This window comes from Pongo pygmaeus, chromosome 6 (assembly GCF_028885625.2).
Source record: "Pongo pygmaeus isolate AG05252 chromosome 6, NHGRI_mPonPyg2-v2.0_pri, whole genome shotgun sequence".
NCBI lineage: Eukaryota > Metazoa > Chordata > Mammalia > Primates > Hominidae > Pongo > Pongo pygmaeus.
In genome coordinates this window covers 112078641-112093175 of record NC_072379.2, presented here as the reverse complement: position 1 = coordinate 112093175, position 14535 = coordinate 112078641, and positions in this window count along the sequence as shown.

Here is a 14535-nt window from a genome sequence, read left to right as displayed (position 1 = left end):
ATTCAACTTCCTTTCAGCAAATTAGTTATAGAAGGAATATACTTCAACATAATGTAGGATATATATGAAAGCCCATAACTAACATCATACTTAATGGTGAAAAGCAACAAGTTTTTCCTGTAAGATCAGAAATATGACAAGGATGCCCAATCCCATCACTTCTTTTCAATATAATACAGGAAATATTGAACAGAGCAATTAAGCAAGAAAGATAAATAAAAGACACCCAAATAGAAAAGAAGAAGTAAAATTGTTGCTGTTTGCAGATGACATGATCTTATGTATAAAATATGCTAAGGGCTTCTTCAAAAAACTGTTAGAACTAATAAACCAATTAAGTAAAGTTTCAGGAAAAATATCAACATGTAAAGATCATTGCATTTCTCTACATTAACAACAAACTATCCAAAAAACAAAATTAAGAAAATAATCTCATTTACAATAGCAACCAAAAGCAAACTACTGTGGAATAAGTTTAACAAAGGAGGTAAATGATCTGTACACCAAAACCTATAAAACATTGATAATAGAAATTGAAGAAGACACAAGTAAATGAAAAGACGTCCCATGTTCATGGATTAGAAGAATTGATTGTGTTAAAATGTTCATACTACCCAAAGCAATGCAATGCCTATCACAATTCCAATGACATTTTTCACAGAAATATAAAACACAATCCTAAAACCAGAAGGAAGCACAAAAGGCCTTGAATAACCAAGGAAATACGGAGAAAGAACAAAGCTGGAGGCATCCACACTACTTGATTTCAAAATATAATACAAAGCTATAATAATCAAAACAGTAGAATACTAACATAAAAACAGATATATAAACCAATGGAACACAAAATAAAGCACATATACACAAATTTCACTCATATATGGTTGACTAATCTTCAATAAAGATGGCAAGAACACACAATGGGGAAAAAACAGCCTATTCAATAAAAGGTATTGGGACAACTAAATATCCACATGCAAAAGAATGGAATTATCTCACACCATATACAAAAATCAACTCAAAATGAATTAAATATTTAAATGTAAGACTTGAAACTGTAAATTACTAGAAGAAAACATAGGAAAAAAGCTTCTTGAAATAGGTCCGAGCAATGATTTTTTGGATATGACCTCATGTATTATTCTGTTCTCATACTGCTGTAAAGAACTACCTCACACTGGGTAATTTATAAAGAAACAGGTTTAATTGACTCACAGTTTCACAGGGTGTACAGGAAGCATGGCTGGGGAGGTGTCAAGAAACTTACAATCATGGCAGCAGGCAAAGGGGAAGCAGCCATGTCTTACATGGCTGGAGAAGGAGGAAGAAGATGAAGGGAGAGTTGCTACACACTTTTAGACAACTAAATCTTGTGAGAACTCACTCACTATGAGGGAAATACACCCCCATGATCCAATCACCTCCCATCAGGCCCCTCCTCCAACAATGGGGATTACAATTTGCCATAAGATTTGGGTGGGAGCACAAATCCAAACCATATCTCCGTATGGCCTCAAATCACAGGTAACAAAAGGAAAACATAGACTGATAAGATTGCATCAAACTGAGCCTTCTGCACAACATGGGAAACAACCAAAGAGTGAAAAACAAACTATGGAATGGGGTAAAATATTTGCAAACCATACATCAGATGAGACATTAATATAAAGCTATATGTAAGAAACTCAAACAACTCAATAGCAAGAAAACTAATAACCCAATTTAAAAGAGGCCAAGGGACCTGCATAGACATTTCTCAAAAGACGATATGAAGATGACCAACAGGTATATAAAAAATGCTCAACATCACTAATCATCAGGGAAATGCAAATTAAAACCATAATGATATATCATCTCATACCTGGTAGAATGGCTTCAAAAAGACAAAAGGTAACAAATATTGATGAGGATGTGGAGAAAAGGGAATCTTTATACAATGTCTGTAGAAATGTAAATTTGTATAGCCATTATGGAAAATGTATGGAGGTTCTTCAAAAATTTAAAAATAGAAAGACCAACATGATCCAGCAATTTCATTTCTGGGCATATAGATATACATGTTTTAGTCCATTCTAGCATTGCTGTAAAGCAATTACCTGAGACTAGGTAATTTATAAAGAAAAGAGATTTAATTGATTCACAGTTCCACAGGCTGTACAGGAAGCATGACTGAAGGAGGCCTGAAGGAACGTACAATCATGGTAGAAGGAGAAGAGAAAGGAGGTACAATTTACATGGCTGGAGCAGGAGGAAGAGAGAAGGGGAGGTGCTACACACTTTTAAACAACCAGATCTTGTGAGAACTCACTATCATGAGAACAGCAAGGGGGAAGTTTGCCTCCATGATCCCAGTCACCTTCTACTAGGCCCCTTCTCTAACATTGGGGATTATAATTTAACATGAGATTTGGGCGGGGTCACAAAATCTATATCATTATTCAAAGGAAATGAAATCAGTATCTCAAAAGGTATCTGTATTCCCACTTGTACTGCAACATTAGTCATAATAGCCAAAATAAATAAAGAAAATATGATATATATGTAAAATGAAATACTACTCAGCCATAAAAAAAAGAATAAAATCCTGTGATTTCCAGCAATCTTGATGAACCGAGAGGACATTATACTAAGTAATATAAGCCAGGCACAGAAAGACAAATACTACATGATCTCACTTCTATGTGGAATCTAAATAAGTTGAATTCCTAGAAGTGGGGAATAGAATGGTGGCTTCCAGAGAATGAAGAGAGGGAAATATGTGGAAATGTTGATCAAGGAGTACTAATATACAGTGAATAAGTTCTGCAGATCTAATGTATACCATGGTGGATATAGTTAGTCACACAATACTGTGTTGTAGACTTGAAATTTGCTAAGAGAATAGATCATAAGTGTTTTTCCCCACACACACAAAGTAAAAACATTAACTGTGTGAAACAATGGGTATATTAATTAGCTTGATTGTGGTAATCATTTCACAATGTATACATATATCAAAACATTATGTTGTGTACCTTGATTATATACACTTGGGTTTTTTTTAGTTTTTATTTATTATTTTTGGGATGAGTTCTCACTATGTTGCCCAGGCTTGGTTCCAGCTGCTTGGTTCAAGGAATCTTCCTGCCTCAGCCTCTTGAGTAGCTGTGACTACAGGAAAGTGCCACTGTACCCAGTTTTCATTTGTCAATTATATTACAACAATGGTGGGGGGGGGAAGTATGTTAAAAAGTGAGACATTAAACCAAATAGCAAAAGTAAAATAATTATAAAAGAAACAACTGTGAAGACAGGACATTGAGTTCAATTCAGCAAATGATTACTTGAGCACCTACTAAATGCAGCAGGTTCTATTTCGGTTGAATGATAAATGGAGGTAAATAAGGTAATTAAATGATCTCACTAGATAGGATTATTTTACCAAGAATAGTGACCAACATTTACATACACCTCCTCAACATAGGATGAAATAAGCACAGTATATGTCATAGGGAACGTAGGCAAGTGTTAAGGAAAATATTTGGGGTGGAAGAATCTTCAGCCCTTAAATAGAAACTACTGAAGATTGTGACTCTCCTGAACTGGAATGTTTAAAACCAAGTACAGATACATCTGTCTGAAACCACAATGTGTTACAGCTTTACCGTGCTGTGATTTTGTTGTGGTTTCTGCTCCCAAGTTTCTTCAATTTCCCCAAGTCCTCCAATTATCTAGTGCTGCCCCTTGCATTGTTAAGAAAGAAGAAATTCTACTTGGTAAGTCTGAATCAGGACTCTGGGCTATTCTTCCCTCTGCACTTCATGCTATTATCCTCAGGACATTTAGCCCTGAGCTAGAGCTAGAAACTGTGTTGTTGTTGTTCTTCATGTTTACCTAGAAGCAGAAATACAATGAAATGACATTTTTAAATTTTCTTGAAGAACGTAACCTATAGTTTACTTCACCTACAGATTAAAGTAGATTTCATATGGTACATTGGTAAAACTTTAATTTGCAATTGGGGCACTTTTTTCAGTCTCTAATCTTTAAGGAGTTCAAAGAACCTTGTAGATAAATTAGCCCTTATCCCCCAGAAAAGAGGGTGTAGATGTTCCATTGAATTTTATCATTCAGTGGAACATCTTATCATGTGTTTCTTTCTCATTATTCACTCATTCAAAAAATGTATATTGTGCTACGAATGTGTGCAAGAAAATTGATTCTTGTTAACCATTACTGCTATAATTGCTTCTGGATTAAAAGCCCAATAAAATATAAATGAAATACAGTCTGATAGAGGGTGCTAGTGTTTCTCTATTTGCATCTCTCCCTCAATTCCAATTCACTTCTACTTGTCTCTATGCCTGCGAATGTTGAGCCCTGCAGAGTAAATTGATGATGAAAATACCATCATGAAAAAAATATTCTAGTAAAGATAAGCATACTTGAAACATGTAAATAAATAACATTGGTTGAAAATAAGTCCCATGATTAAACTTAACTGGGGTGAAGGGATAGAGGGTCTGGAGTGGGAATTTTATCTGAGGCAAACAAAGACGGCCTGTATTAGTCCGTTCTCACACTGCTATAAAGAACTACCTGAGACTAAGTAATTTAAAAAGAAAAGAGGTTTAATTGGCTTATGGTTCCATAGGCTCTACAGGAAACATGGCTGGGGAGATCTCAGGAAAGTTACAATGATGGTGGAAGGCAAAAGAGAAACAGACACATCTTTCCTACAAGGTGGAGCAAGAGGAAGAGAGAGAAGGAAGTGTGACACACTTTTATTTTTATTAATTTTTTTTTTTAGACAAGGCCTCACTCTGTTGCCCAGGCTGGCGTGCAGTGGTGCCACCCACCTCAGCTCACTGCAACCTCCGCCTCCCAGGCTGAAGTGATCCTCCCACCTCAGTCACCAACAGTGCTGGGATTACAGGCGTGAGCCACCGTGCCTGGCCTACTACACACTTTTAAACAAGATCTTGTGAGAACTCACTATCAGGAGATTATCAAGGGGTAAATCCACCCCCATCACCTCCCACCAGGGACCTCCTCCAACACTGGGGATAAAAATTTGACATGAGATTTGGGCAGGGACACAAATCCAAACCATGTCAGAGCCTCTACGAGAATGTGAGCTTGGGCATAATGCTGCAGAAGTGAGGAGGCAAACAAACACTATTCCTCCAGACATTTCAGAGAAATATTTAGAGGAAACAGCAAGAATGAAGACCTGAGGCAGGGGAGTACTCAGTGTACTGGATAAATAATGAGAAGGGAGAATGCTGCAGAGGTGCAAGCGAAGGGGTTTGGTGTGGTGGACGGTGCAGTAGGAATCTCTTTTTGAAATACTTCCACATGAAGAAATCAGCCCTCTTTCCTTCTATACTGTGTACCCTGACCCTTTCTGCTATAAGCAGGCATTTGAGAAAGACTGAGATTTCCTAATTTTAACCTAACAGAGTCTGAATAGAAGGAGAGTTCATATATTAGTCAGTGGCCTGGCAAGAAACAAGACACACTCCACTAGGATTGTTAAGAGGATTTGAGTAAGGGAGTATCTACAGAGGAGTGGGCAGCCAGCAGCTAGGCTAGCACAGCATGAAACCACCACCTGCAGCGTGAGAGGAGGAAATGATTTTATTATACAAGAGTCTCAGGAGCTGCAGCCATGCAACAGGAGTCAGTTGCTCAACAGTTGTGGATTAGGCAGCCCCTACCAGACTGGAGATACAGAAAGAAAGAAGGGGATGCAATGCCCAGCCTCTCTCTCCCCCGACCCTCCTGTTTCCTGTGAGTTCCTCCTATTGGCCCAATTCACCTGGAAGCCAGAAGACAAGGAGCCACGGTAATTTACACTGCAGGGCTCAACATTTGCAGGCACAGAGACGAGTAGAAGTGAATTGGAGTTGAGGGAGAGATGCAAATAGAGAAACACTAACACCCTCATAAGACCTTATTTCATTTATATTTTATTGGGCTTTTAATCCAGCACCAATTATAGCAGTAATGTTTAACAAGGATCAAATAAATATGTAAGCATGTTACAACTTGTAAACAGTCAATATGATATTTTTCAATTGATTAAAAATTCAAATGCCTATGAAGCTTCAAAGCAATTTAGATGTTTTTAATCTACTATTCCAAAGAGGGGGTTTGCATGTTTGTACAGACCATTTTTTTTAATTGTACATTTATCTATGTCTGTTATATTGCCTTGAGGGTTTGAAGAAATTGCTATTCTGTTCCAGTGAGTAGTCTCAAACATTACTTGCTGGTCTTTATTCCAGATCTCAAGTACTTTTTGGAGGGCCAAGATGCATGCAACTGTGCCTCGTTGTTATTCAACAAGAAGTGACATACCTGACTATCCTGTACCTGACAGAGATCTCTGTACATTTCTCACTGGCCTACAAGGTTGCTGTGTTGTCTGAGATTGTGCTTGGAGCTTAGAGTCACAATTTCACTTCAAAATTCTTACTGGAAATTGCTAAAAATCGGAGATGATGTCAATTTACACATCTTCACAATACTCACTAGAGACAGTTTTGGTTGTTAAGGATGTGAGGTGAATTGTGCCATTATGCCTCAGGCTGTGACTTTAATCAGACAGCATAGACCTTGCTTTAGCAAGAACGCATCCAGGAGGTTATCTGTCCTGCTTTTAAGAACATTCTTCTAATGTTTTTCTAATATTTTACAATCCTGTGCATGGATGCTAATTCAGATGATTTGCTGAACTATTTCCCAATCAAAGGAGGTTATTTTTGTGCACTGTTTAATAGTTGTGCAAGATAAGAAAATAAGGTGAATTGTTTCTTCTTTTCTAGAGTTAAAGAACAGTTAAGATGAGAACGCTTACCTGCTTCCCAGTAACAAGGCCAATATGCTGGCACACATTCCTGAAGTTAGGAATCATTAATACATTTATAGCCGCATTGCTTTAGGTAATTTGTCTCCCCATTCCAGTGCATGTACACTCAAAGGCAAAGGAAAAAATAGCTAAAGAAGAAAACTGGAATTGAATGACGACTTAGTCATGATCAGCCTGCATCAAATACCAAAATGCCCAACATTAAAAAACACACAGAACATCTGAAGCAGAAAGAACTTACTGATAAAAATGATCCAATGGTCTTGACTACTCCAAAACAGAATTTTAGAGCTGGAAGGAAACAATGAGTGTCACTAATCTCCCTCATTTCGTTAGAGAGGACAATGAAGCATAATGCCTATTACAGAACTGACCCCAATTCAAGAAAAAGGGGCTTGACTTTTGCATGCATAGGTCATTGTATGTAGGCCACCTGGAGGAGGAGGATAAGCATAACTTCCTGGGTGAGGCAGCTTTCAGGACAGCTGTGAGCCATTTGCAGCCAACTCTGAAATTGAGAGCTGGTATACCAATCCAGTAATGGGATTCTGGGCAGGCCACCAACAGCATCTTCCATGGAGTCAAAATTTAAACTCATGTCGCCAGACTTCTACAAACCTTCTTTATAGTACGCTATGTTCTCCAAAGGATACTTTACCCTCTCCCCCTTCTCATTACACCTTAACTCAACCTCTTTTGCTTTCTCCCCTCTCATTTATTGTAATAGTAAGCCAGGAAAGACAAATTGAACCACACTTATTTCCTCTTGCCTCTTTGTTTCTTCAGCTGCTCGTAATTGTGAGAAGTGGTGTTGAGTGTTCCTGACAACATCAGGGCACTGTTTTGGCATGCTGCACGATTTTGTGTCCTTGAAGAAGTATAGATTTTAGGATTATGTCAATATAATAGATCTAAAATTCACATTTTCAGCCTAGGACCCAGTCTCTTACTTCTTTCTGAACAGAAGGCAATAAACAAAGTATTTAGACCAAATGAATCCACTTATAAACAACATACTGAAAATATAAAGTTAGTAGAAATAAAAAGCTGGACCACAGGGGAAGATTCAAGTAATCACACACCTTAAATAACAGAAGTCTGTGAATTCATGCTGGCAGACCTAAGTAGGTCACCTAATCGGTTGTTTACTGTGCTGTTGGATATGAAGCAGGATAAACTAAGCAGGGAGAAAACTGTATGAGTTCCATCTCCATAACAACAAAGATGAGAACAATTACAAGAGACCCTTGCCAGCCACCTCCACAAAATCAGTTTTAACCTCAGAGCAATGAGGAGTGACATAGCAAACTACGTCTGATGTCTGAACAACACAGGGCATTGGGCCAGGTAAAAACTTGCCCTTTTCAGAGGAGTGAAGACTTTGATGCACGGACACATTTGCTGAACCAGATTAAACCTTGAAAGGACTGAGCAAACTAGTGCAAGAATAATGTAAAACAGGAGAATGAGGATTTTAAAAGTAATTTAATTTCAGTATATACTATGTAAAAGATGAGACAATAAAATATTATAGTAAATATTAAGAGATTGGTGCATTGTCGAGACTTACTATATTATCAAAGATATGTCTTATCTTAGACATAGTACTGTACATGATAACTTGATAACTTGATATTAAAGTCTAAATAATGTTTTGAAATTAACTTTTGTTCCTTTTATCTATCTTACTGAATATTAAAAAATCTAAACTGAATTAAACCCTTACCTCTGTTTAATCATGACCTCAAGTCATGATTAATCTCCTTTAGTGTTTGCAACAGTTTCCTTCAACAAACTTTTCAAAGCAAGCCAGATAATTGTCTTATGTTTATTTTTTAAATGTACAAAAGAAACTTGTTTAAGTGATTTATTTATAGATACTTTTGCCAGTGGATTAGGAATTTTATCTTTTCACATGAAATTGTCCCTTGCATCCAGCTAATCTGCTTTTTAGAAACTGACCCTGGACATTTGGACTTGATCTTTGATTTCACATTTCTGGACATTCTCCAGATAACTTGGTAATTCTCTGAGAAATTTTGAGTCTGGATTATTTTTTCCAGTATAGAATGTATTTAAAAGGATTGCTAGTAGCAAATCCAATGTACCAGTAATTACTTCTCAACCTCTAACAAATTATTGCCAACAGGATTTGAACTTCTGATAATCACTTTCTCTCCTTCCTTTCAGCCTTAATTCTTTATTCCTTGAATTTCTTTAGGCAGGAAAGTTTCATTGCATTGAGCAGCAGGGACTGGACAGCTCCAACTGCAGCCAAATTCTGCAGATTATCGAGAAAAGAGTTTGCAAAGGAGTGAGAAAATTTCATTCAAGAAAACTTTCCTGGCTTGGGTGGACATAGCCGAAGTGAATTTAAATATCTGTCTTTACAAGTCAAAATTTATACCAGGAAGCTCTAATGAAAATGGTGTCACTCAACAAATCTATATGTAAATTCATTCTAAACACTTAATGAATTCATTCCCAACATCTGGAACATTATTAATTTCCTTTCATTCTTTGCAACGTACATAATTAAATTAAGAAATTATAATTTAGGTCAGCCTGTTGTGAAGAGATTTTATTTAATGTAATCAGTCTTTAGATGAGCCTGTTCCTAGTCACCTTTGTTGCCCTTTCAAGAATATCAAAGCACTATCTAGAGTGATGAAAAGCATGGCCTGTGATGCTGGGTTGGAAGCCCAGCCCAGCCTGCCCCTCCTGTCACTATCTATGTGCGAATTTGGTAAATTGCTGAAACTCTAAGCATTTGTTTCTCTATCTTTAAAAAGGGGTCATAAGAATAGTAATAACCTCACTGGGCATTAGTGAGGATCTGATGAATTTGTGTGAGCAATGCCCTCTACCCAATGCCTGACACAGTAACTGGTCAATAAAAGATTGTTTGCCATTGAAAAGTAAGCAGTATAATATTGTTTACTATATATAGTTCTCTGTTGCCAAAATTTAATTATGTAACTAGAGTTAAATAGAAATGCTCCTATTGACAAAGAATTTTGATATTTCTAGGATGTAAAGCTGATTCTACTTCGTTCTATAAAATCCTTCAATGATTTCCCATAATTTTGCCAAAAGTGTGCAAAACCCTCATCGTGATACACAGATTATCTCATCATCTTTCCTGCCCTCACTGCATATTTTCCCAGCTCTGTTCACTACCACTCTGGGCTGGAATAGATACATTTGACATACGACACTACTAACTGCCCCTTGTCCATGGCCATGTTCCTTTGTCTAAGCTGTTGGCAACCCTCTCTTTGCCTTCCTTTACCTTCTGCCACACTTGTGCTCCTCTTTATTGACCCCAAGCATCTTTTCTTCTGGGTAGTTTGTGTGGATGCTTCCCATTCCCTAAGCAAAAGTAATCATTCTTTCCTTTTTACTCAGTTCAATTAGCATACAAGAAATTAAAACCGTGTTTATACATCTGCCCCCATTAAGCTATGCATTTACTGATGGCAGCCATGGACTTTGTCCTGTTTGTTATTTCCCCAGCATTGAACACTCTACTTGACCCATGTACCTGCTAACTAGTATTTGTTTTAATGAAAAAATTCATAACCAAATATATTTATTGACTTTTTTTTTTTTTTTTACCAGTTCTCACCACTTACATTGCTCCACCTTGATCCTAACCATCATTGCTTCCTAGCTGGTTTCTCTTCATCCATCTGGCTTCCCACAGTCTGTTACTGACATGGTTTGAATCCGTGTCCCTACCCAAATCTCTTCTGTAATTGTACTCCCCATGTGTCGAGGGAGGAACCAGGTGGGAGGTGATTGAATCATGGGGCAATTTTCTCCATGCTGTTCTCGTGATAGTGAGTGAGTTCTCACAAGATCTGATAGTTTAAAAGTGTGGCACTTCCCTTTCTCTCTCTCTCTCTCCTGCTGCCGTGTGAAGAAGGTCCTTGCTTCGCCTTTGCCTTCTGCCATGATTGGAAGTTTCCTGAGGCCTCCTAGCCTTGCAGAACTGTGAGTCAATTAAATCTTTTTCTCTCCATAAATTACCCAGTCTCAGGTAGTTCTTTATAGCAGTGTGAAAATGGACTAATACAGTTACCAAAACACCAGGGATTTGGTCTAGGCCCTGTTGCTCATCAAACAGAAAGCCAGTCACTGAGACAAGTATTGCCAAGGAAGAAGGCTTTATTCAGGTGCTGCAGGCAAGGATATAGAAAATCAGTCCCAAATCCATCTCTTCAACTTACTAAAATTAGGGGTTTATACAGCAGGAAAAAAAAAAAGTAACCGTGTGTGGGAAAACGGGAATTAGGGAGGGGTACGGAAGTAATCATGATGAATGAAGGGTCTGGAGTGTCATTGTCCAGATGCAGTGATCTGGTAAATTTCAGTTTCTTGATGCTAGCTGGGAGGCCTGATAATTGGTTTCCTGAGAAAGGAGCTCAGATAAGACAAATGTTAACTTTCTCAAGCTGTAAAACTGGGAGGGTCAATTTCTATGTTAATTCAAAATAAACCATGAGCATCTGTTCCATGGGACATTTGGGCTGGTTTTAAGTCTAGTCCCAGCGAAGCAGCCAGACTAATATACTTTACTCTCCAACGGCTTCTCAATACTTTCAAAGTAAAGCTCAAAGTCATTACAGTGTCCTCAAGGCATGAGTGATCAGGAGCTCATTGCCTCATGAATCTCATTTCCTCCAGCTTTTGTCATCTAATACATCACTCCATTTGCACTGACTGTATTTTCATTCTTTGAATACACCAAGCATGCACTTGCCTCACAGCCTTTGCACTTACAGTTCTCACTGCCTGGCAATCTATTCACTCACACATCTGCACATCAACCTCTGCCACTTCATTTAGGTCTGCTTCAATACAAATTGATTACAGAACCCTCTCTTGTCACTCCATTTAAAATAACTCCACCACCAACAATATACTTCAGCTTTATTCTTCTTTAATTTCCTCTCTAGCAATCATCTCTATCTCCTTTGTATGCAATCTATTTAATTTTGCATTTACTTATTACTTGTCTTTCCCATTTGTATATATGCACTTAATAAATATGTTGTCTGAATTAATATTATATTTAATGTTATGCTCTTTATAGGATAATAGTCTCTTCTTTTGGCTAATTAACAGTTTTAATTTACCTCCTGTCACCCCCATCCCTGTAACTTTTCTCTTCCTTTGTTATCAGGGAAAACTTGGAATGGGACAAAACTGATAAATATATGTAAGTTAAAGAGTCATACTTAGTAGGTTATTCTGTTTATAGCATGAAGGCAGGGGTCCTAGGAAACATTATAAAGTAGGAAATTGGTTTTTGAGCCTCAGTTTTTTATTCATACATACATCACCTTAGATACCTTTTTCATTTCCTGTAATCAGTATTCTGTATACTTTTTCTTCAGTTTGATATTCTTAGTGAATCCCTTTCTGCTCACTGGCCCCGTCTTCTATATTAGACACTCATGGAAATACTTCTTGCCTTCTACCTACTGTGGAAAACTCTCAGAAAGCATCAAACATTCATGCATGCTAAATCTCGAGAGGATTTGAATTTTCCAGCGATTAAAATCTTAAAATAGAATGCTAAAATTCTGCCATGGATTACAAAACATCAACAGGAATGAACAGGAGCTAAATTTTTTTAGGTTAGTCTTGTTAACCCTGAAATCGCAGTTCTAGGAGGTCATCTCCCCAGTGCTAGGTACTAAACAAAACCAAAAACTAATTAACCTTCTTGAGAGATGAGACCTACCTTTTGTTAAATACTTAGAAGAGTGTCAGGCAAACAGTACGCATTATGTAAATGTGTATTATTTCTTTTTTTTTGATTAAAGATTTTTATGACTCTATGGAATCTAATAAACTCTAGAAGAAAATTTTACAGAATTTCTACAGTTATGATTTTACTAAGCTAAATAGTTTCCTTGCTATTTTTCCCATGATTTTCGTGTCTTTTCCCAGTACAAACTTCCTAGTAATTTTCTGCATATGTCGGTCATAATAAAATGGCACCCTCTTCGTAAGGCAATGGGGGCATTTTTTATAGAAGTTTTGAAAGTACTTTCACATGGTAACCTCAAGTTTCTCTTGGCCCTCATGTAGGGGAGTTGAGTGATTTGTCCAGGGTGACAGAGCAAGTTAGTGATGAATCATACCCAAGAACCATGTGGGAGGGCTCTTGGTGCTATATCGGCCTCATATGGAAAGGTGATGTTACTCACCTACTACTGGCAGGACTTATATTTTGATTTCCTTTTCCAGAAACAATGATGGATTTGCTTTGATCCACCCACAAATCCCTAGCTTCATTATGCCTGCAGAATAAGATTTTTTTAAAATATTCAATTAATTATGTAAGATCAGCAATTACATAAGACCTAGAGGTGACCAAGTGTTTTGACCTTCTACAATAAGATGCTCTAACCAACTCATCTGAACAGAAATCTGGCATGCAGGACAGCAATCAACAGAGTACCCAGTAATTAGTTCCAGAAATACCTACCAATTAGAAGGGTCTGAACTTACAGTCCTAACAAATGTTTGGTTTTAGCTTTGGTTTTGCTAATTCTAGTTGTCAATCCTAAAATTTTTTAAAGTTATAATGTATTTTTATTACACAAAAGTTTCTAGATGAGGGGCAAAGATTTTCTTAAAGCAATTAATAAATGATGAAATTGTCATAAATATTTTATGACTGAATTTGATTAAATCAAAATTGCATTTATGCATTGTGTGTTTTTAAAACAGTTTTTTTGGAACCCTAATTTAGTGAAGACTGTAGGAAAATAATTAAGTGCTAAGGAAATAGGGGAACTGAGGCAGAAAAGCTAATACAGTGCTAAAAGACTCCTGATTGAATCACCAAACAGGTCACAGATAAAATATATTTTTCCTTCTCAAATCCTTCCTTTACACAAGCCATTCATTAACATGGGACACTGATGTCACATTAGCCATTGTAGATTATGACTGCTATTGGCAGCTTGAATTAAATTCCTATTAAACTTTAATTTAGAGATTTGTATCATATGTTTTCAGATCTCTGGAGTTGCTCCTAGAGGTGCTCTTCTGTAATTTGGGTAGGTAGGGATACAAATGGCCCACAAAATGTCTTTATTTTAGGCAGTATAAATTGCAGATAAGATATGCTGTGTTCTCAATAAATACTTTATAACCAAAATTAACTTTCCCATTATTTAAATAAAATTGTATTGAATTCTCAAAATACAAGAATTACATAGAATATTTGGAGGGGAGAATATTCATACTCAAAATAAATTGCTACATGCTTTTCTCTAACTACTCTACCCTGTTCTTTTACATTAAGAAATCAGGAGATGGTAAACACTCTATGGATGCAATCATTTCTTGATCATTGACAAAATATAACTCAAAGTAAACCAGTCTGTTCTTTTCTTACTCCCATAGCGCTTAATTTACTTCTCAACTGACATATCATGTATTGGAATTCCTTTAGAAGATGATATTGTGATGCTAACTCAGTACTGAATACTGTGAAACACTATATTGCAAAGTGTGTTCCATGGAGCAACAGCATCAGAGTCAGCTGGAGTAGCTATTAAGGTGCAGGTTTCTGGGTCCCAGCCTAAGCCTTCTGCATCAAATTTTCCAAGGCTGGAGCCCAGCAACCTGCATTTTTAATAGCTCCAGGCTGATTCATA